Here is a 24817-nt window from a genome sequence, read left to right as displayed (position 1 = left end):
TCACATTGAGGCTTTAAAAAGTAGTTATTCAACATGAGGCACATTCCAAATGACATTTTGCATCAATTTTTCTACAGTCCAAAAAATCAATTTTCTGATGAAAAACGATGACCCGTGACCTGTCGAAATTTCTCCAGATGGTCAGAAATGGAAATTTTTTAATGTTTAATTTTTTGACTGCAAATGACTATTCCGTGTAAATTATCACTTTTGGAACAAAAATAAGTGTGTTTAAGTCACTTTAATGTCTGAAATTGGTCGAAATAGAAGCTTCTGAATAGGAGAAAAAGTCTATAATAATGGCAACTTTGGTCACATTGAGGCTTTAAAAAGAAGGTATTCAACATGAGGCACATTCCAAATGACATTTTGAATCAATTTTTCTACAGTCCAAAAAATCAGTTTTCTGATGAAAAACGATGACCCGTGACCTGCCAAAATTTCTCCAGATTGTCAGAAATGGAAATTTTTTAATGTTTAATTTTTTGACTGCAAATGACTATTCCATGTAAATTATCACTTTTGGAACACAAATAAGTGTTTTTAGAGTTACTTTAATGCCTGAAATTGGTCGAAATAGAAGCTTCTGAATAGGAGAAAAAGTCTATAATAATGGCAATTTTGGTCACATTGAGGCTTTAAAAAGAAGTTATTCAACATGAGGCACATTCCAAATGACATTTTGAATCAATTTTTCTACAGTCCAAAAAATCAGTTTTCTGATGAAAAACGATGACCGTGACCTGTCGAAATTTCTCCAGATTGTCAGAAATGGAAATTTTTTAATGTTTAATTTTTTGACTGCAAATGACTATTCCATGTAAATTATCACTTTTGGAACAAAAATAAGTGTATTTAGAGTTACTTTAATGCCTGAAATAGGTCGAAATAGAAGCTTCTGAATAGGAGAAAAAGTCTATAATAATGGCAATTTTGGTCACATTGAGGCTTTAAAAAGAAGTTATTCAACATGAGGCACATTCCAAATGACATTTTGAATCAATTTTTCTACAGTCCAAAAAATCAATTTTCTGATGAAAAACAATGACCCGTGACCTGTCGAAATTTCTCCAGATGGTCAGAAATGTAAATTTTTTAATGTTTAATTTTTTGACTGCAAATGACTATTCCATGTAAATTATCACTTTTGGAACAAAAATAAGTGTGTTTAGAGTCACTAATGCCTGAAATTGGTCAAAATAGAAGCTTCTGAATAGGAGAATAAGTCTGTAATAATGGCAATTTTGGTCACATTGAGGCTTTAAAAAGTAGTTATTCAACATGAGGCACATTCCAAATGACATTTTGAATCAATTTTTCTACAGTCCAAAAAATCAATTTTCTGATGAAAAACGATGACCCGTGACCTGTCGAAATTTCTCCAGATGGTCAGAAATGGAAATTTTTTAATGTTTAATTTTTTGAGTGCAAATGACTATTCCGTGTAAATTATCACTTTTGGAACAAAAATAAGTGTGTTTAAGTCACTTTAATGCCTGAAATTGGTCGAAATAGAAGCTTCTGAATAGGAGAAAAAGTCTGTAATAATGGCAATTTTGGTCACATTGAGGCTTTAAAAAGTAGTTATTCAACATGAGGCACATTCCAAATGACATTTTGCATCAATTTTTCTACAGTCCAAAAAATCAATTTTCTGATGAAAAACGATGACCCGTGACCTGTCGAAATTTCTCCAGATTGTCAGAAATGGAAATTTTTTAATGTTTAATTTTTTGACTGCAAATGACTATTCCATGTAAATTATCACTTTTGGAACAAAAATACGTGTTTTTAGAGTTACTTTAATGCCTGAAATTGGTCGAAATAGAAGCTTCTGAATAGGAGAAAAAGTCTATAATAATGGCAATTTTGGTCACATTGAGGCTTTAAAAAGAAGTTATTCAAAATGAGGCACATTCCAAATGACATTTTGAATCAATTTTTCTACAGTCCAAAAAATCAATTTTCTGATGAAAAACAATGACCCGTGACCTGTCCAAATTTCTCCAGATGGTCAGAAATGTAAATTTTTTAATGTTTAATTTTTTGACTGCAAATGACTATTCCATGTAAATTATCACTTTTGGAACAAAAATAAGTGTGTTTAGAGTCACTAATGCCTGAAATTGGTCAAAATAGAAGCTTCTGAATAGGAGAATAAGTCTGTAATAATGGCAATTTTGGTCACATTGAGGCTTTAAAAAGTAGTTATTCAACATGAGGCACATTCCAAATGACATTTTGAATAAATTTTTCTACATTACAAAAAACCAATTTTCTGATGAAAAACGATGACCCGTGACCTGTCAAAATTTCTTCAGATGGTCAGAAATTGAATTTTTTTTAATGTTTAATTTTATAACTGCAAATGACAATTCCATGTAAATTATCACTTTTGGAATAAAAATAAGTGTGTTTAGAGTCACTTTAATGCCTGAAATTGGTCGAAATAGAAGCTTCTGAATAGGAGAAAAAGTCTGTAATAATGGCAATTTTGGTCACATTGAGGCTTTAAAAAGTAGTTATTCAACATGAGGCACATTCCAAATGACATTTTGCATCAATTTTTCTACAGTCCAAAAAATCAATTTTCTGATGAAAAACGATGACCCGTGACCTGTCGAAATTTCTCCAGATTGTCAGAAATGGAAATTTTTTAATGTTTAATTTTTTGACTGCAAATGACTATTCCATGTAAATTATCACTTTTGGAACACAAATAAGTGTTTTTAGAGTTACTTTAATGCCTGAAATTGGTCGAAATAGAAGCTTCTGAATAGGAGAAAAAGTCTGTAATAATGGCAATTTTGGTCACATTGAGGCTTTAAAAAGAAGTTATTCAACATGAGGCACATTCCAAATGACATTTTGAATAAATTTTTCTACAGTCCAAAAAATCAGTTTTCTGATGAAAAACGATGACCCGTGACCTGTCGAAATTTCTCCAGATTGTCAGAAATGTAAATTTTTTAATGTTTAATTTTTTGACTGCAAATGACTATTCCATGTAAATTATCACTTTTGGAACAAAAATAAGTGTGTTTAGAGTCACTAATGCCTGAAATTGGTCATAATAGAAGCTTCTGAATAGGAGAATAAGTCTGTAATAATGGCAATTTTGGTCACATTGAGGCTTTAAAAAGTAGTTATTCAACATGAGGCACATTCCAAATGACATTTTGAATACATTTTTCTACAGTCTAAAAAATCAATTTTCTGATGAAAAACGATGACCCGTGACCTGTCAAAATTTCTTCAGATGGTCAGCAATTGAATTTTTTTTAATGTTTAATTTTATGACTGCAAATGACTATTCCATGTAAATGATCACTTTTGGAATAAAAATAAGTGTGTTTAGAGTCACTTTAATGCCTGAAATTGGTCGAAATAAAAGCTTCTGAATAGGAGAAAAAGTCTGTAATAATGGCAATTTTGGTCACATTGAGGCTTTAAAAAGAAGTTATTCAACATGAGGCACATTCCAAATGACATTTTGAATCAATTTTTCTACAGTCCAAAAAATCAATTTTCTGATGAAAAACGATGACCCGTGACCTGTCGAAATTTCTCCAGATGGTCAGAAATGGAAATTTTTTAATGTTTAATTTTTTGACTGCAAATGACTATTCCGTGTAAATTATCACTTTTGGAACAAAAATAAGTGTGTTTAAGTCACTTTAATGTCTGAAATTGGTCGAAATAGAAGCTTCTGAATAGGAGAAAAAGTCTATTATAATGGCAATTTTGGTCACATTGAGGCTTTAAAAAGAAGGTATTCAACATGAGGCACATTCCAAATGACATTTTGAATCAATTTTTCTACAGTCCAAAAAATCAATTTTCTGATGAAAAACGATGACCCGTGACCTGCCAAAATTTCTCCAGATTGTCAGAAATGGAAATTTTTTAATGTTTAATTTTTTGACTGCAAATGACTATTCCATGTAAATTATCACTTTTGGAACACAAATAAGTGTTTTTAGAGTTACTTTAATGCCTGAAATTGGTCGAAATAGAAGCTTCTGAATAGGAGAAAAAGTCTATAATAATGGCAATTTTGGTCACATTGAGGCTTTAAAAATAAGTTATTCAACATGAGGCACATTCCAAATGACATTTTGAATCAATTTTTCTACAGTCCAAAAAATCAGTTTTCTGATGAAAAACGATGACCCGTGACCTGTCGAAATTTCTCCAGATTGTCAGAAATGGAAATTTTTTAATGTTTAATTTTTTGACTGCAAATGACTATTCCATGTAAATTATCACTTTTGGAACAAAAATAAGTGTATTTAGAGTTACATTAATGCCTGAAATTGGTCGAAATAGAAGCTTCTGAATAGGAGAAAAAGTCTATAATAATGGCAATTTTGGTCACATTGAGGCTTTAAAAAGAAGTTATTCAACATGAGGCACATTCCAAATGACATTTTGAATCAATTTTTCTACAGTCCAAAAAATCAATTTTCTGATGAAAAACGATGACCCGTGACCTGTCGAAATTTCTCCAGATTGTCAGAAATGTAAATTTTTTAATGTTTAATTTTTTGACTGCAAATGACTATTCCATGTAAATTATCACTTTTGGAACAAAAATAAGTGTGTTTAGAGTCACTAATGCCTGAAATTGGTCAAAATAGAAGCTTCTGAATAGGAGAATAAGTCTGTAATAATGGCAATTTTGGTCACATTGAGGCTTTAAAAAGTAGTTATTCAACATGAGGCACATTCCAAATGACATTTTGAATAAATTTTTCTACAGTCCAAAAAATCAATTTTCTGATGAAAAACGATGACCCGTGACCTGTCAAAATTTCTTCAGATGGTCAGCAATTGAATTTTTTTTAATGTTTAATTTTATGACTGCAAATGACTATTCCATGTAAATGATCACTTTTGGAATAAAAATAAGTGTGTTTAGAGTCACTTTAATGCCTGAAATTGGTCGAAATAGAAGCTTCTGAATAGGAGAAAAAGTCTGTAATAATGGCAATTTTGGTCACATTGAGGCTTTAAAAAGAAGTTATTCAACATGAGGCACATTCCAAATGACATTTTGAATCAATTTTTCTACAGTCCAAAAAATCAATTTTCTGATGAAAAACGATGACCCGTGACCTGTCGAAATTGCTCCAGATGGTCAGAAATGGAAATTTTTTAATGTTTAATTTTTTGACTGCAAATGACTATTCCGTGTAAATTATCACTTTTGGAACAAAAATAAGTGTGTTTAAGTCACTTTAATGCCTGAAATTGGTCGAAATAGAAGCTTCTGAATAGGAGAAAAATTCTGTAATATTGGCAATTTTGGTCACATTGAGGCTTTAAAAAGTAGTTATTCAACATGAGGCACATTCCAAATGACATTTTGCATCAATTTTTCTACAGTCCAAAAAATCAATTTTCTGATGAAAAACGATGACCCGTGACCTGTCGAAATTTCTCCAGATGGTCAGAAATGGAAATTTTTTAATGTTTAATTTTTTGACTGCAAATGACTATTCCGTGTAAATTATCACTTTTGGAACAAAAATAAGTGTGTTTAAGTCACTTTAATGTCTGAAATTGGTCGAAATAGAAGCTTCTGAATAGGAGAAAAAGTCTATAATAATGGCAACTTTGGTCACATTGAGGCTTTAAAAAGAAGGTATTCAACATGAGGCACATTCCAAATGACATTTTGAATCAATTTTTCTACAGTCCAAAAAATCAGTTTTCTGATGAAAAACGATGACCCGTGACCTGCCAAAATTTCTCCAGATTGTCAGAAATGGAAATTTTTTAATGTTTAATTTTTTGACTGCAAATGACTATTCCATGTAAATTATCACTTTTGGAACACAAATAAGTGTTTTTAGAGTTACTTTAATGCCTGAAATTGGTCGAAATAGAAGCTTCTGAATAGGAGAAAAAGTCTATAATAATGGCAATTTTGGTCACATTGAGGCTTTAAAAAGAAGTTATTCAACATGAGGCACATTCCAAATGACATTTTGAATCAATTTTTCTACAGTCCAAAAAATCAGTTTTCTGATGAAAAACGATGACCGTGACCTGTCGAAATTTCTCCAGATTGTCAGAAATGGAAATTTTTTAATGTTTAATTTTTTGACTGCAAATGACTATTCCATGTAAATTATCACTTTTGGAACAAAAATAAGTGTATTTAGAGTTACTTTAATGCCTGAAATAGGTCGAAATAGAAGCTTCTGAATAGGAGAAAAAGTCTATAATAATGGCAATTTTGGTCACATTGAGGCTTTAAAAAGAAGTTATTCAACATGAGGCACATTCCAAATGACATTTTGAATCAATTTTTCTACAGTCCAAAAAATCAATTTTCTGATGAAAAACAATGACCCGTGACCTGTCGAAATTTCTCCAGATGGTCAGAAATGTAAATTTTTTAATGTTTAATTTTTTGACTGCAAATGACTATTCCATGTAAATTATCACTTTTGGAACAAAAATAAGTGTGTTTAGAGTCACTAATGCCTGAAATTGGTCAAAATAGAAGCTTCTGAATAGGAGAATAAGTCTGTAATAATGGCAATTTTGGTCACATTGAGGCTTTAAAAAGTAGTTATTCAACATGAGGCACATTCCAAATGACATTTTGAATCAATTTTTCTACAGTCCAAAAAATCAATTTTCTGATGAAAAACGATGACCCGTGACCTGTCGAAATTTCTCCAGATGGTCAGAAATGGAAATTTTTTAATGTTTAATTTTTTGAGTGCAAATGACTATTCCGTGTAAATTATCACTTTTGGAACAAAAATAAGTGTGTTTAAGTCACTTTAATGCCTGAAATTGGTCGAAATAGAAGCTTCTGAATAGGAGAAAAAGTCTGTAATAATGGCAATTTTGGTCACATTGAGGCTTTAAAAAGTAGTTATTCAACATGAGGCACATTCCAAATGACATTTTGCATCAATTTTTCTACAGTCCAAAAAATCAATTTTCTGATGAAAAACGATGACCCGTGACCTGTCGAAATTTCTCCAGATTGTCAGAAATGGAAATTTTTTAATGTTTAATTTTTTGACTGCAAATGACTATTCCATGTAAATTATCACTTTTGGAACACAAATAAGTGTTTTTAGAGTTACTTTAATGCCTGAAATTGGTCGAAATAGAAGCTTCTGAATAGGTGAAAAAGTCTATAATAATGGCAATTTTGGTCACATTGAGGCTTTAAAAAGAAGTTATTCAACATGAGGCACATTCCAAATGACATTTTGCATCAATTTTTCTACAGTCCAAAAAATCAATTTTCTGATGAAAAACGATGACCCGTGACCTGTCGAAATTTCTCCAGATTGTCAGAAATGGAAATTTTTTAATGTTTAATTTTTTGACTGCAAATGACTATTCCGTGTAAATTATCACTTTTGGAACAAAAATAAGTGTGTTTAAGTCACTTTAATGTCTGAAATTGGTCGAAATAGAAGCTTCTGAATAGGAGAAAAAGTCTATAATAATGGCAATTTTGGTCACATTGAGGCTTTAAAAAGAAGGTATTCAACATGAGGCACATTCCAAATGACATTTTGAATCAATTTTTCTACAGTCCAAAAAATCAGTTTTCTGATGAAAAACGATGACCCGTGACCTGCCAAAATTTCTCCAGATTGTCAGAAATGGAAATTTTTTAATGTTTAATTTTTTGACTGCAAATGACTATTCCGTGTAAATTATCACTTTTGGAACAAAAATAAGTGTGTTTAAGTCACTTTAATGCCTGAAATTGGTCGAAATAGAAGCTTCTGAATAGGAGAAAAAGTCTGTAATAATGGCAATTTTGGTCACATTGAGGCTTTAAAAAGAAGTTATTCAAAATGAGGCACATTCCAAATGACATTTTGAATCAATTTTTCTACAGTCCAAAAAATCAATTTTCTGATGAAAAACAATGACCCGTGACCTGTCCAAATTTCTCCAGATGGTCAGAAATGTAAATTTTTTAATGTTTAATTTTTTGACTGCAAATGACTATTCCATGTAAATTATCACTTTTGGAACAAAAATAAGTGTGTTTAGAGTCACTAATGCCTGAAATTGGTCAAAATAGAAGCTTCTGAATAGGAGAATAAGTCTGTAATAATGGCAATTTTGGTCACATTGAGGCTTTAAAAAGTAGTTATTCAACATGAGGCACATTCCAAATGACATTTTGAATACATTTTTCTACATTACAAAAAACCAATTTTCTGATGAAAAACGATGACCCGTGACCTGTCAAAATTTCTTCAGATGGTCAGAAATTGAATTTTTTTTAATGTTTAATTTTATAACTGCAAATGACAATTCCATGTAAATTATCACTTTTGGAATAAAAATAAGTGTGTTTAGAGTCACTTTAATGCCTGAAATTGGTCGAAATAGAAGCTTCTGAATAGGAGAAAAAGTCTGTAATAATGGCAATTTTGGTCACATTGAGGCTTTAAAAAGTAGTTATTCAACATGAGGCACATTCCAAATGACATTTTGCATCAATTTTTCTACAGTCCAAAAAATCAATTTTCTGATGAAAAACGATGACCCGTGACCTGTCGAAATTTCTCCAGATTGTCAGAAATGGAAATTTTTTAATGTTTAATTTTTTGACTGCAAATGACTATTCCATGTAAATTATCACTTTTGGAACACAAATAAGTGTTTTTAGAGTTACTTTAATGCCTGAAATTGGTCGAAATAGAAGCTTCTGAATAGGTGAAAAAGTCTATAATAATGGCAATTTTGGTCACATTGAGGCTTTAAAAAGAAGTTATTCAACATGAGGCACATTCCAAATGACATTTTGCATCAATTTTTCTACAGTCCAAAAAATCAATTTTCTGATGAAAAACGATGACCCGTGACCTGTCGAAATTTCTCCAGATTGTCAGAAATGGAAATTTTTTAATGTTTAATTTTTTGACTGCAAATGACTATTCCGTGTAAATTATCACTTTTGGAACAAAAATAAGTGTGTTTAAGTCACTTTAATGTCTGAAATTGGTCGAAATAGAAGCTTCTGAATAGGAGAAAAAGTCTATAATAATGGCAATTTTGGTCACATTGAGGCTTTAAAAAGAAGGTATTCAACATGAGGCACATTCCAAATGACATTTTGAATCAATTTTTCTACAGTCCAAAAAATCAGTTTTCTGATGAAAAACGATGACCCGTGACCTGCCAAAATTTCTCCAGATTGTCAGAAATGGAAATTTTTTAATGTTTAATTTTTTGACTGCAAATGACTATTCCGTGTAAATTATCACTTTTGGAACAAAAATAAGTGTGTTTAAGTCACTTTAATGCCTGAAATTGGTCGAAATAGAAGCTTCTGAATAGGAGAAAAAGTCTGTAATAATGGCAATTTTGGTCACATTGAGGCTTTAAAAAGAAGTTATTCAACATGAGGCACATTCCAAATGACATTTTGAATCAATTTTTCTACAGTCCAAAAAATCAGTTTTCTGATGAAAAACGATGACCCGTGACCTGTCGAAATTTCTCCAGATTGTCAGAAATGTAAATTTTTTAATGTTTAATTTTTTGACTGCAAATGACTATTCCATGTAAATTATCACTTTTGGAACAAAAATAAGTGTGTTTAGAGTCACTAATGCCTGAAATTGGTCAAAATAGAAGCTTCTGAATAGGAGAATAAGTCTGTAATAATGGCAATTTTGGTCACATTGAGGCTTTAAAAAGTAGTTATTCAACATGAGGCACATTCCAAATGACATTTTGAATAAATTTTTCTACAGTCCAAAAAATCAATTTTCTGATGAAAAACGATGACCCGTGACCTGTCAAAATTTCTTCAGATGGTCAGCAATTGAATTTTTTTTAATGTTTAATTTTATGACTGCAAATGACTATTCCATGTAAATGATCACTTTTGGAATAAAAATAAGTGTGTTTAGAGTCACTTTAATGCCTGAAATTGGTCGAAATAAAAGCTTCTGAATAGGAGAAAAAGTCTGTAATAATGGCAATTTTGGTCACATTGAGGCTTTAAAAAGAAGTTATTCAACATGAGGCACATTCCAAATGACATTTTGAATCAATTTTTCTACACTCCAAAAAATCAATTTTCTGATGAAAAACGATGACCCGTGACCTGTCGAAATTTCTCCAGATGGTCAGAAATGGAAATTTTTTAATGTTTAATTTTTTGACTGCAAATGACTATTCCGTGTAAATTATCACTTTTGGAACAAAAATAAGTGTGTTTAAGTCACTTTAATGTCTGAAATTGGTCGAAATAGAAGCTTCTGAATAGGAGAAAAAGTCTATTATAATGGCAATTTTGGTCACATTGAGGCTTTAAAAAGAAGGTATTCAACATGAGGCACATTCCAAATGACATTTTGAATCAATTTTTCTACAGTCCAAAAAATCAATTTTCTGATGAAAAACGATGACCCGTGACCTGCCAAAATTTCTCCAGATTGTCAGAAATGGAAATTTTTTAATGTTTAATTTTTTGACTGCAAATGACTATTCCATGTAAATTATCACTTTTGGAACACAAATAAGTGTTTTTAGAGTTACTTTAATGCCTGAAATTGGTCGAAATAGAAGCTTCTGAATAGGAGAAAAAGTCTATAATAATGGCAATTTTGGTCACATTGAGGCTTTAAAAATAAGTTATTCAACATGAGGCACATTCCAAATGACATTTTGAATCAATTTTTCTACAGTCCAAAAAATCAGTTTTCTGATGAAAAACGATGACCCGTGACCTGTCGAAATTTCTCCAGATTGTCAGAAATGGAAATTTTTTAATGTTTAATTTTTTGACTGCAAATGACTATTCCATGTAAATTATCACTTTTGGAACAAAAATAAGTGTATTTAGAGTTACATTAATGCCTGAAATTGGTCGAAATAGAAGCTTCTGAATAGGAGAAAAAGTCTATAATAATGGCAATTTTGGTCACATTGAGGCTTTAAAAAGAAGTTATTCAACATGAGGCACATTCCAAATGACATTTTGAATCAATTTTTCTACAGTCCAAAAAATCAATTTTCTGATGAAAAACAATGACCCGTGACCTGTCGAAATTTCTCCAGATGGTCAGAAATGGAAATTTTTTAATGTTTAATTTTTTGACTGCAAATGACTATTCCATGTAAATTATCACTTTTGGAACAAAAATAAGTGTGTTTAGAGTCACTAATGCCTGAAATTGGTCATAATAGAAGCTTCTGAATAGGAGAATAAGTCTGTAATAATGGCAATTTTGGTCACATTGAGGCTTTAAAAAGTAGTTATTCAACATGAGGCACATTCCAAATGACATTTTGAATACATTTTTCTACAGTCTAAAAAATCAATTTTCTGATGAAAAACGATGACCCGTGACCTGTCAAAATTTCTTCAGATGGTCAGAAATTGAATTTTTTTTAATGTTTAATTTTATGACTGCAAATGACTATTCCATGTAAATGATCACTTTTGGAATAAAAATAAGTGTGTTTAGAGTCACTTTAATGCCTGAAATTTGGTCGAAATAGAAGCTTCTGAATAGGAGAAAAAGTCTGTAATAATGGCAATTTTGGTCACATTGAGGCTTTAAAAAGAAGTTATTCAACATGAGGCACATTCCAAATGACATTTTGAATCAATTTTTCTACAGTCCAAAAAATCAATTTTCTGATGAAAAACGATGACCCGTGACCTGTCGAAATTTCTCCAGATGGTCAGAAATGGAAATTTTTTAATGTTTAATTTTTTGACTGCAAATGACTATTCCGTGTAAATTATCACTTTTGGAACAAAAATAAGTGTGTTTAAGTCACTTTAATGTCTGAAATTGGTCGAAATAGAAGCTTCTGAATAGGAGAAAAAGTCTGTAATAATGGCAATTTTGGTCACATTGAGGCTTTAAAAAGTAGTTATTCAACATGAGGCACAATCCAAATGACATTTTGAATCAATTTTTCTACAGTCCAAAAAATCAATTTTCTGATGAAAAACGATGACCCGTGACCTGTCGAAATTTCTCCAGATGGTCAGAAATGGAAATTTTTTAATGTTTAATTTTTTGACTGCAAATGACTATTCCGTGTAAATTATCACTTTTGGAACAAAAATAAGTGTGTTTAAGTCACTTTAATGCCTGAAATTGGTCGAAATAGAAGCTTCTGAATAGGAGAAAAAGTCTGTAATAATGGCAATTTTGGTCACATTGAGGCTTTAAAAAGAAGTTATTCAACATGAGGCACATTCCAAATGACATTTTGAATAAATTTTTCTACAGTCCAAAAAATCAGTTTTCTGATGAAAAACGATGACCCGTGACCTGTCGAAATTTCTCCAGATTGTCAGAAATGTAAATTTTTTAATGTTTAATTTTTTGACTGCAAATGACTATTCCATGTAAATTATCACTTTTGGAACAAAAATAAGTGTGTTTAGAGTCACTAATGCCTGAAATTGGTCATAATAGAAGCTTCTGAATAGGAGAATAAGTCTGTAATAATGGCAATTTTGGTCACATTGAGGCTTTAAAAAGTAGTTATTCAACATGAGGCACATTCCAAATGACATTTTGAATACATTTTTCTACAGTCTAAAAAATCAATTTTCTGATGAAAAACGATGACCCGTGACCTGTCAAAATTTCTTCAGATGGTCAGCAATTGAATTTTTTTTAATGTTTAATTTTATGACTGCAAATGACTATTCCATGTAAATGATCACTTTTGGAATAAAAATAAGTGTGTTTAGAGTCACTTTAATGCCTGAAATTGGTCGAAATAAAAGCTTCTGAATAGGAGAAAAAGTCTGTAATAATGGCAATTTTGGTCACATTGAGGCTTTAAAAAGAAGTTATTCAACATGAGGCACATTCCAAATGACATTTTGAATCAATTTTTCTACAGTCCAAAAAATCAATTTTCTGATGAAAAACGATGACCCGTGACCTGTCGAAATTTCTCCAGATGGTCAGAAATGGAAATTTTTTAATGTTTAATTTTTTGACTGCAAATGACTATTCCGTGTAAATTATCACTTTTGGAACAAAAATAAGTGTGTTTAAGTCACTTTAATGTCTGAAATTGGTCGAAATAGAAGCTTCTGAATAGGAGAAAAAGTCTATTATAATGGCAATTTTGGTCACATTGAGGCTTTAAAAAGAAGGTATTCAACATGAGGCACATTCCAAATGACATTTTGAATCAATTTTTCTACAGTCCAAAAAATCAATTTTCTGATGAAAAACGATGACCCGTGACCTGCCAAAATTTCTCCAGATTGTCAGAAATGGAAATTTTTTAATGTTTAATTTTTTGACTGCAAATGACTATTCCATGTAAATTATCACTTTTGGAACACAAATAAGTGTTTTTAGAGTTACTTTAATGCCTGAAATTGGTCGAAATAGAAGCTTCTGAATAGGAGAAAAAGTCTATAATAATGGCAATTTTGGTCACATTGAGGCTTTAAAAATAAGTTATTCAACATGAGGCACATTCCAAATGACATTTTGAATCAATTTTTCTACAGTCCAAAAAATCAGTTTTCTGATGAAAAACGATGACCCGTGACCTGTCGAAATTTCTCCAGATTGTCAGAAATGGAAATTTTTTAATGTTTAATTTTTTGACTGCAAATGACTATTCCATGTAAATTATCACTTTTGGAACAAAAATAAGTGTATTTAGAGTTACATTAATGCCTGAAATTGGTCGAAATAGAAGCTTCTGAATAGGAGAAAAAGTCTATAATAATGGCAATTTTGGTCACATTGAGGCTTTAAAAAGAAGTTATTCAACATGAGGCACATTCCAAATGACATTTTGAATCAATTTTTCTACAGTCCAAAAAATCAATTTTCTGATGAAAAACAATGACCCGTGACCTGTCGAAATTTCTCCAGATGGTCAGAAATGGAAATTTTTTAATGTTTAATTTTTTGACTGCAAATGACTATTCCATGTAAATTATCACTTTTGGAACAAAAATAAGTGTGTTTAGAGTCACTAATGCCTGAAATTGGTCATAATAGAAGCTTCTGAATAGGAGAATAAGTCTGTAATAATGGCAATTTTGGTCACATTGAGGCTTTAAAAAGTAGTTATTCAACATGAGGCACATTCCAAATGACATTTTGAATACATTTTTCTACAGTCTAAAAAATCAATTTTCTGATGAAAAACGATGACCCGTGACCTGTCAAAATTTCTTCAGATGGTCAGAAATTGAATTTTTTTTAATGTTTAATTTTATGACTGCAAATGACTATTCCATGTAAATGATCACTTTTGGAATAAAAATAAGTGTGTTTAGAGTCACTTTAATGCCTGAAATTTGGTCGAAATAGAAGCTTCTGAATAGGAGAAAAAGTCTGTAATAATGGCAATTTTGGTCACATTGAGGCTTTAAAAAGAAGTTATTCAACATGAGGCACATTCCAAATGACATTTTGAATCAATTTTTCTACAGTCCAAAAAATCAATTTTCTGATGAAAAACGATGACCCGTGACCTGTCGAAATTTCTCCAGATGGTCAGAAATGGAAATTTTTTAATGTTTAATTTTTTGACTGCAAATGACTATTCCGTGTAAATTATCACTTTTGGAACAAAAATAAGTGTGTTTAAGTCACTTTAATGCCTGAAATTGGTCGAAATAGAAGCTTCTGAATAGGAGAAAAAGTCTGTAATAATGGCAATTTTGGTCACATTGAGGCTTTAAAAAGTAGTTATTCAACATGAGGCACATTCCAAATGACATTTTGCATCAATTTTTCTACAGTCCAAAAAATCAATTTTCTGATGAAAAACGATGACCCGTGACCTGTCGAAATTTCTCCAGATGGTCAGAAATGGAAATTTTTTAATGTTTAATTTTTTGACTGCAAATGACTATTCCGTGTAAATTATCACTTTTGGAACAAAAATAAGTGTGTTTAAGTCACTTTAATGTCTGAAATTGGTCGAAATAGAAGCTTCTGAATAGGAGAAAAAGTCTGTAATAATGGCAATTTTGGTCACATTGAGGCTTTAAAAAGTAGTTATTCAACATGAGGCACAATCCAAATGACATTTTGAATCAATTTTTCTACAGTCCAAAAAATCAATTTTCTGATGAAAAACGATGACCCGTGACCTGTCGAAATTTCTCCAGATGGTCAGAAATGGAAATTTTTTAATGTTTAATTTTTTGACTGCAAATGACTATTCCGTGTAAATTATCACTTTTGGAACAAAAATAAGTGTGTTTAAGTCACTTTAATGCCTGAAATTGGTCGAAATAGAAGCTTCTGAATAGGAGAAAAAGTCTGTAATAATGGCAATTTTGGTCACATTGAGGCTTTAAAAAGAAGTTATTCAACATGAGGCACATTCCAAATGACATTTTGAATAAATTTTTCTACAGTCCAAAAAATCAGTTTTCTGATGAAAAACGATGACCCGTGACCTGTCGAAATTTCTCCAGATTGTCAGAAATGTAAATTTTTTAATGTTTAATTTTTTGACTGCAAATGACTATTCCATGTAAATTTTCACTTTTGGAACAAAAATAAGTGTGTTTAGAGTCACTAATGCCTGAAATTGGTCAAAATAGAAGCTTCTGAATAGGAGAATAAGTCTGTAATAATGGCAATTTTGGTCACATTGAGGCTTTAAAAAGTAGTTATTCAACATGAGGCACATTCCAAATGACATTTTGAATAAATTTTTCTACAGTCCAAAAAATCAATTTTCTGATGAAAAACGATGACCCGTGACCTGTCAAAATTTCTTCAGATGGTCAGCAATTGAATTTTTTTTAATGTTTAATTTTATGACTGCAAATGACTATTCCATGTAAATGATCACTTTTGGAATAAAAATAAGTGTGTTTAGAGTCACTTTAATGCCTGAAATTGGTCGAAATAGAAGCTTCTGAATAGGAGAAAAAGTCTGTAATAATGGCAATTTTGGTCACATTGAGGCTTTAAAAAGAAGTTATTCAACATGAGGCACATTCCAAATGACATTTTGAATCAATTTTTCTACAGTCCAAAAAATCAATTTTCTGATGAAAAACGATGACCCGTGACCTGTCGAAATTGCTCCAGATGGTCAGAAATGGAAATTTTTTAATGTTTAATTTTTTGACTGCAAATGACTATTCCGTGTAAATTATCACTTTTGGAACAAAAATAAGTGTGTTTAAGTCACTTTAATGCCTGAAATTGGTCGAAATAGAAGCTTCTGAATAGGAGAAAAATTCTGTAATATTGGCAATTTTGGTCACATTGAGGCTTTAAAAAGTAGTTATTCAACATGAGGCACATTCCAAATGACATTTTGCATCAATTTTTCTACAGTCCAAAAAATCAATTTTCTGATGAAAAACGATGACCCGTGACCTGTCGAAATTTCTCCAGATGGTCAGAAATGGAAATTTTTTAATGTTTAATTTTTTGACTGCAAATGACTATTCCGTGTAAATTATCACTTTTGGAACAAAAATAAGTGTGTTTAAGTCACTTTAATGTCTGAAATTGGTCGAAATAGAAGCTTCTGAATAGGAGAAAAAGTCTATAATAATGGCAACTTTGGTCACATTGAGGCTTTAAAAAGAAGGTATTCAACATGAGGCACATTCCAAATGACATTTTGAATCAATTTTTCTACAGTCCAAAAAATCAGTTTTCTGATGAAAAACGATGACCCGTGACCTGCCAAAATTTCTCCAGATTGTCAGAAATGGAAATTTTTTAATGTTTAATTTTTTGACTGCAAATGACTATTCCATGTAAATTATCACTTTTGGAACACAAATAAGTGTTTTTAGAGTTACTTTAATGCCTGAAATTGGTCGAAATAGAAGCTTCTGAATAGGAGAAAAAGTCTATAATAATGGCAATTTTGGTCACATTGAGGCTTTAAAAAGAAGTTATTCAACATGAGGCACATTCCAAATGACATTTTGAATCAATTTTTCTACAGTCCAAAAAATCAGTTTTCTGATGAAAAACGATGACCGTGACCTGTCGAAATTTCTCCAGATTGTCAGAAATGGAAATTTTTTAATGTTTAATTTTTTGACTGCAAATGACTATTCCATGTAAATTATCACTTTTGGAACAAAAATAAGTGTATTTAGAGTTACTTTAATGCCTGAAATAGGTCGAAATAGAAGCTTCTGAATAGGAGAAAAAGTCTATAATAATGGCAATTTTGGTCACATTGAGGCTTTAAAAAGAAGTTATTCAACATGAGGCACATTCCAAATGACATTTTGAATCAATTTTTCTACAGTCCAAAAAATCAATTTTCTGATGAAAAACAATGACCCGTGACCTGTCGAAATTTCTCCAGATGGTCAGAAATGTAAATTTTTTAATGTTTAATTTTTTGACTGCAAATGACTATTCCATGTAAATTATCACTTTTGGAACAAAAATAAGTGTGTTTAGAGTCACTAATGCCTGAAATTGGTCAAAATAGAAGCTTCTGAATAGGAGAATAAGTCTGTAATAATGGCAATTTTGGTCACATTGAGGCTTTAAAAAGTAGTTATTCAACATGAGGCACATTCCAAATGACATTTTGAATCAATTTTTCTACAGTCCAAAAAATCAATTTTCTGATGAAAAACGATGACCCGTGACCTGTCGAAATTTCTCCAGATGGTCAGAAATGGAAATTTTTTAATGTTTAATTTTTTGAGTGCAAATGACTATTCCGTGTAAATTATCACTTTTGGAACAAAAATAAGTGTGTTTAAGTCACTTTAATGCCTGAAATTGGTCGAAATAGAAGCTTCTGAATAGGAGAAAAAGTCTGTAATAATGGCAATTTTGGTCACATTGAGGCTTTAAAAAGTAGTTATTCAACATGAGGCACATTCCAAATGACATTTTGCATCAATTTTTCTACAGTCCAAAAAATCAATTTTCTGATGAAAAACGATGACCCGTGACCTGTCGAAATTTCTCCAGATTGTCAGAAATGGAAATTTTTTAATGTTTAATTTTTTGACTGCAAATGACTATTCCATGTAAATTATCACTTTTGGAACAAAAATACGTGTTTTTAGAGTTACTTTAATGCCTGAAATTGGTCGAAATAGAAGCTTCTGAATAGGAGAAAAAGTCTATAATAATGGCAATTTTGGTCACATTGAGGCTTTAAAAAGAAGTTATTCAAAATGAGGCACATTCCAAATGACATTTTGAATCAATTTTTCTACAGTCCAAAAAATCAATTTTCTGATGAAAAACAATGACCCGTGACCTGTCCAAATTTCTCCAGATGGTCAGAAATGTAAATTTTTTAATGTTTAATTTTTTGACTGCAAATGACTATTCCATGTAAATTATCACTTTTGGAACAAAAATAAGTGTGTTTAGAGTCACTAATGCCTGAAATTGGTCAAAATAGAAGCTTCTGAATAGGAGAATAAGTCTGTAATAATGGCAATTTTGGTCACATTGAGGCTTTAAAAAGTAGTTATTCAACATGAGGCACATTCCAAATGACATTTTGAATAAATTTTTCTACATTACAAAAAACCAATTTTCTGATGAAAAACGATGACCCGTGACCTGTCAAAATTTCTTCAGATGGTCAGAAATTGAATTTTTTTTAATGTTTAATTTTATAACTGCAAATGACAATTCCATGTAAATTATCACTTTTGGAATAAAAATAAGTGTGTTTAGAGTCACTTTAATGCCTGAAATTGGTCGAAATAGAAGCTTCTGAATAGGAGAAAAAGTCTGTAATAATGGCAATTTTGGTCACATTGAGGCTTTAAAAAGTAGTTATTCAACATGAGGCACATTCCAAATGACATTTTGCATCAATTTTTCTACAGTCCAAAAAATCAATTTTCTGATGAAAAACGATGACCCGTGACCTGTCGAAATTTCTCCAGATTGTCAGAAATGGAAATTTTTTAATGTTTAATTTTTTGACTGCAAATGACTATTCCATGTAAATTATCACTTTTGGAACACAAATAAGTGTTTTTAGAGTTACTTTAATGCCTGAAATTGGTCGAAATAGAAGCTTCTGAATAGGTGAAAAAGTCTATAATAATGGCAATTTTGGTCACATTGAGGCTTTAAAAAGAAGTTATTCAACATGAGGCACATTCCAAATGACATTTTGCATCAATTTTTCTACAGTCCAAAAAATCAATTTTCTGATGAAAAACGATGACCCGTGACCTGTCGAAATTTCTCCAGATTGTCAGAAATGGAAATTTTTTAATGTTTAATTTTTTGACTGCAAATGACTATTCCGTGTAAATTATCACTTTTGGAACAAAAATAAGTGTGTTTAAGTCACTTTAATGTCTGAAATTGGTCGAAATAGAAGCTTCTGAATAGGAGAAAAAGTCTATAATAATGGCAATTTTGGTCACATTGAGGCTTTAAAAAGAAGGTATTCAACATGAGGCACATTCCAAATGACATTTTGAATCAATTTTTCTACAGTCCAAAAAATCAGTTTTCTGATGAAAAACGATGACCCGTGACCTGCCAAAATTTCTCCAGATTGTCAGAAATGGAAATTTTTTAATGTTTAATTTTTTGACTGCAAATGACTATTCCGTGTAAATTATCACTTTTGGAACAAAAATAAGTGTGTTTAAGTCACTTTAATGCCTGAAATTGGTCGAAATAGAAGCTTCTGAATAGGAGAAAAAGTCTGTAATAATGGCAATTTTGGTCACATTGAGGCTTTAAAAAGAAGTTATTCAACATGAGGCACATTCCAAATGACATTTTGAATCAATTTTTCTACAGTCCAAAAAATCAATTTTCTGATGAAAAACAATGACCCGTGACCTGTCGAAATTTCTCCAGATGGTCAGAAATGTAAATTTTTTAATGTTTAATTTTTTGACTGCAAATGACTATTCCATGTAAATTATCACTTTTGGAACAAAAATAAGTGTGTTTAGAGTCACTAATGCCTGAAATTGGTCAAAATAGAAGCTTCTGAATAGGAGAATAAGTCTGTAATAATGGCAATTTTGGTCACATTGAGGCTTTAAAAAGTAGTTATTCAACATGAGGGCACATTCCAAATGACATTTTGAATCAATTTTTCTACAGTCCAAAAAATCAATTTTCTGATGAAAAACGATGACCCGTGACCTGTCGAAATTTCTCCAGATGGTCAGAAATAGAAATTTTTTAATGTTTATTTTTTTGAGTGTAAATGACTATTCCGTGTAAATTATCACTTTTGGAACAAAAATAAGTGTGTTTAAGTCACTTTAATGCCTGAAATTGGTCGAAATAGAAGCTTCTGAATAGGAGAAAAAGTCTGTAATAATGGCAATTTTGGTCACATTGAGGCTTTAAAAAGTAGTTATTCAACATGAGGCACATTCCAAATGACATTTTGCATCAATTTTTCTACAGTCCAAAAAATCAATTTTCTGATGAAAAACGATGACCCGTGACCTGTCGAAATTTCTCCAGATTGTCAGAAATGGAAATGTTTTAATGTTTAATTTTTTGACTGCAAATGACTATTTCATGTAAATTATCACTTTTGGAACAAAAATAAGTGTATTTAGAGTTACATTAATGCCTGAAATTGGTCGAAATAGAAGCTTCTGAATAGGAGAAAAAGTCTATAATAATGGCAATTTTGGTCACATTGAGGCTTTAAAAAGAAGGTATTCAACATGAGGCACATTCCAAATGACATTTTGAATCAATTTTTCTACAGTCCAAAAAATCAATTTTCTGATGAAAAACAATGACCCGTGACCTGTCCAAATTTCTCCAGATGGTCAGAAATGTAAATTTTTTAATGTTTAATTTTTTGACTGCAAATGACTATTCCATGTAAATTATCACTTTTGGAACAAAAATAAGTGTGTTTAGAGTCACTAATGCCTGAAATTGGTCAAAATAGAAGCTTCTGAATAGGAGAAAAAGTCTGTAATAATGGCAATTTTGGTCACATTGAGGCTTTAAAAAGTAGTTATTCAACATGAGGCACATTCCAAATGACATTTTGCATCAATTTTTCTACAGTCCAAAAAATCAATTTTCTGATGAAAAACGATGACCCGTGACCTGTCGAAATTTCTCCAGATTGTCAGAAATGGAAATTTTTTAATGTTTAATTTTTTGACTGCAAATGACTATTCCATGTAAATTATCACTTTTGGAACACAAATAAGTGTTTTTAGAGTTACTTTAATGCCTGAAATTGGTCGAAATAGAAGCTTCTGAATAGGTGAAAAAGTCTATAATAATGGCAATTTTGGTCACATTGAGGCTTTAAAAAGAAGTTATTCAACATGAGGCACATTCCAAATGACATTTTGCATCAATTTTTCTACAGTCCAAAAAATCAATTTTCTGATGAAAAACGATGACCCGTGACCTGTCGAAATTTCTCCAGATTGTCAGAAATGGAAATTTTTTAATGTTTAATTTTTTGACTGCAAATGACTATTCCATGTAAATTATCACTTTTGGAACACAAATAAGTGTTTTTAGAGTTACTTTAATGCCTGAAATTGGTCGAAATAGAAGCTTCTGAATAGGAGAAAAAGTCTGTAATAATGGCAATTTTGGTCACATTGAGGCTTTAAAAAGTAGTTATTCAACATGAGGCACATTCCAAATGACATTTTGAATCAATTTTTCTACAGTCCAAAAAATCAATTTTCTGATGAAAAACGATGACCCGTGACCTGTCGAAATTTCTCCAGATGGTCAGAAATGGAAATTTTTTAATGTTTAATTTTTTGACTGCAAATGACTATTCCGTGTAAATTATCACTTTTGGAACAAAAATAAGTGTGTTTAAGTCACTTTAATGTCTGAAATTGGTCGAAATAGAAGCTTCTGAATAGGAGAAAAAGTCTATAATAATGGCAATTTTGGTCACATTGAGGCTTTAAAAAGAAGGTATTCAACATGAGGCACATTCCAAATGACATTTTGAATCAATTTTTCTACAGTCCAAAAAATCAGTTTTCTGATGAAAAACGATGACCCGTGACCTGCCAAAATTTCTCCAGATTGTCAGAAATGGAAATTTTTTAATGTTTAATTTTTTTACTGCAAATGACTATTCCATGTAAATTATCACTTTTGGAACAAAAATAAGTGTATTTAGAGTTACTGTAATGCCTGAAATAGGTCGAAATAGAAGCTTCTGAATAGGAGAAAAAGTCTATAATAATGGCAATTTTGGTCACATTGAGGCTTTAAAAAGAAGTTATTCAACATGAGGCACATTCCAAATGACATTTTGAATCAATTTTTCTACAGTCCAAAAAATCAATTTTCTTATGAAAAACAATGACCCGTGACCTGTCGAAATTTCTCCAGATGGTCAGAAATGGAAATTTTTTAATGTTTAATTTTTTGACTGCAAATGACTATTCCATGTAAATTATCACTTTTGGAACAAAAATAAGTGTGTTTAGAGTCACTAATGCCTGAAATTGGTCATAATAGAAGCTTCTGAATAGGAGAATAAGTCTGCAATAATGGCAATTTTGGTCACATTGAGGCTTTAAAAAGTAGTTATTCAACATGAGGCACATTCCAAATGACATTTTGAATACATTTTTCTACAGTCCAAACAATCAATTTTCTGATGAAAAACGATGACCCGTGACCTGTCAAAATTTCTCCAGATGGTCAGAAATGGAAATTTTTTAATGTTTAATTTTTTGACTGCAAATGACTATTCCGTGTAAATTATCACTTTTGGAACAAAAATAAGTGTGTTTAAGTCACTTTAATGCCTGAAATTGGTCGAAATAGAAGCTTCTGAATAGGAGAAAAAGTCTGTAATAATGGCAATTTTGGTCACATTGAGGCTTTAAAAAGTAGTTATTCAACATGAGGCACATTCCAAATGACATTTTGCATCAATTTTTCTACAGTCCAAAAAATCAATTTTCTGATGAAAAACGATGACCCGTGACCTGTCGAAATTTCTCCAGATGGTCAGAAATGGAAATTTTTTAATGTTTAATTTTTTGACTGCAAATGACTATTCCGTGTAAATTATCACTTTTGGAACAAAAATAAGTGTGTTTAAGTCACTTTAATGTCTGAAATTGGTCGAAATAGAAGCTTCTGAATAGGAGAAAAAGTCTGTAATAATGGCAATTTTGGTCACATTGAGGCTTTAAAAAGTAGTTATTCAACATGAGGCACATTCCAAATGACATTTTGAATCAATTTTTCTACAGTCCAAAAAATCAATTTTCTGATGAAAAACGATGACCCGTGACCTGTCGAAGTTTCTCCAGATGGTCAGAAATGGAAATTTTTTAATGTTTAATTTTTTGACTGCAAATGACTATTCCGTGTAAATTATCACTTTTGGAACAAAAATAAGTGTGTTTAAGTCACTTTAATGCCTGAAATTGGTCGAAATAGAAGCTTCTGAATAGGAGAAAAAGTCTGTAATAATGGCAATTTTGGTCACATTGAGGCTTTAAAAAGAAGTTATTCAACATGAGGCACATTCCAAATGACATTTTGAATCAATTTTTCTACAGTCCAAAAAATCAGTTTTCTGATGAAAAACGATGACCCGTGACCTGTCGAAATTTCTCCAGATTGTCAGAAATGTAAATTTTTTAATGTTTAATTTTTTGACTGCAAATGACTATTCCATGTAAATTATCACTTTTGGAACAAAAATAAGTGTGTTTAGAGTCACTAATGCCTGAAATTGGTCAAAATAGAAGCTTCTGAATAGGAGAATAAGTCTGTAATAATGGCAATTTTGGTCACATTGAGGCTTTAAAAAGTAGTTATTCAACATGAGGCACATTCCAAATGACATTTTGAATACATTTTTCTACAGTCCAAAAAATCAATTTTCTGAGGAAAAACGATGACCCGTGACCTGTCAAAATTTCTTCAGATGGTCAGCAATTGAATTTTTTTTAATGTTTAATTTTATGACTGCAAATGACTATTCCATGTAAATGATCACTTTTGGAATAAAAATAAGTGTGTTTAGAGTCACTTTAATGCCTGAAATTGGTCGAAATAGAAGCTTCTGAATAGGAGAAAAAGTCTGTAATAATGGCAATTTTGGTCACATTGAGGCTTTAAAAAGAAGTTATTCAACATGAGGCACATTCCAAATGACATTTTGAATCAATTTTTCTACAGTCCAAAAAATCAATTTTCTGATGAAAAACGATGACCCGTGACCTGTCGAAATTTCTCCAGATGGTCAGAAATGGAAATTTTTTAATGTTTAATTTTTTGACTGCAAATGACTATTCCGTGTAAATTATCACTTTTGGAACAAAAATAAGTGTGTTTAAGTCACTTTAATGCCTGAAATTGGTCGAAATAGAAGCTTCTGAATAGGAGAAAAAGTCTGTGATAATGGCAATTTTGGTCACATTGAGGCTTTAAAAAGTAGTTATTCAACATGAGGCACATTCCAAATGACATTTTGCATCAATTTTTCTACAGTCCAAAAAATCAATTTTCTGATGAAAAACGATGACCCGTGACCTGTCGAAATTTCTCCAGATGGTCAGAAATGGAAATTTTTTAATGTTTAATTTTTTGACTGCAAATGACTATTCCGTGTAAATTATCACTTTTGGAACAAAAATAAGTGTGTTTAAGTCACTTTAATGTCTGAAATTGGTCGAAATAGAAGCTTCTGAATAGGAGAAAAAGTCTATAATAATGGCAATTTTGGTCACATTGAGGCTTTAAAAAGAAGGTATTCAACATGAGGCACATTCCAAATGACATTTTGAATCAATTTTTCTACAGTCCAAAAAATCAATTTTCTGATGAAAAACAATGACCCGTGACCTGTCGAAATTTCTCCAGATGGT

The sequence above is a fragment of the Triturus cristatus genome, chromosome 9, assembly GCF_964204655.1.
Source record: "Triturus cristatus chromosome 9, aTriCri1.1, whole genome shotgun sequence".
Classification (NCBI taxonomy): Eukaryota; Metazoa; Chordata; class Amphibia; order Caudata; family Salamandridae; genus Triturus; species Triturus cristatus.
The sequence above is the reverse complement of the archived record's forward strand: the minus strand, read 5'-3'. Positions refer to the sequence as shown.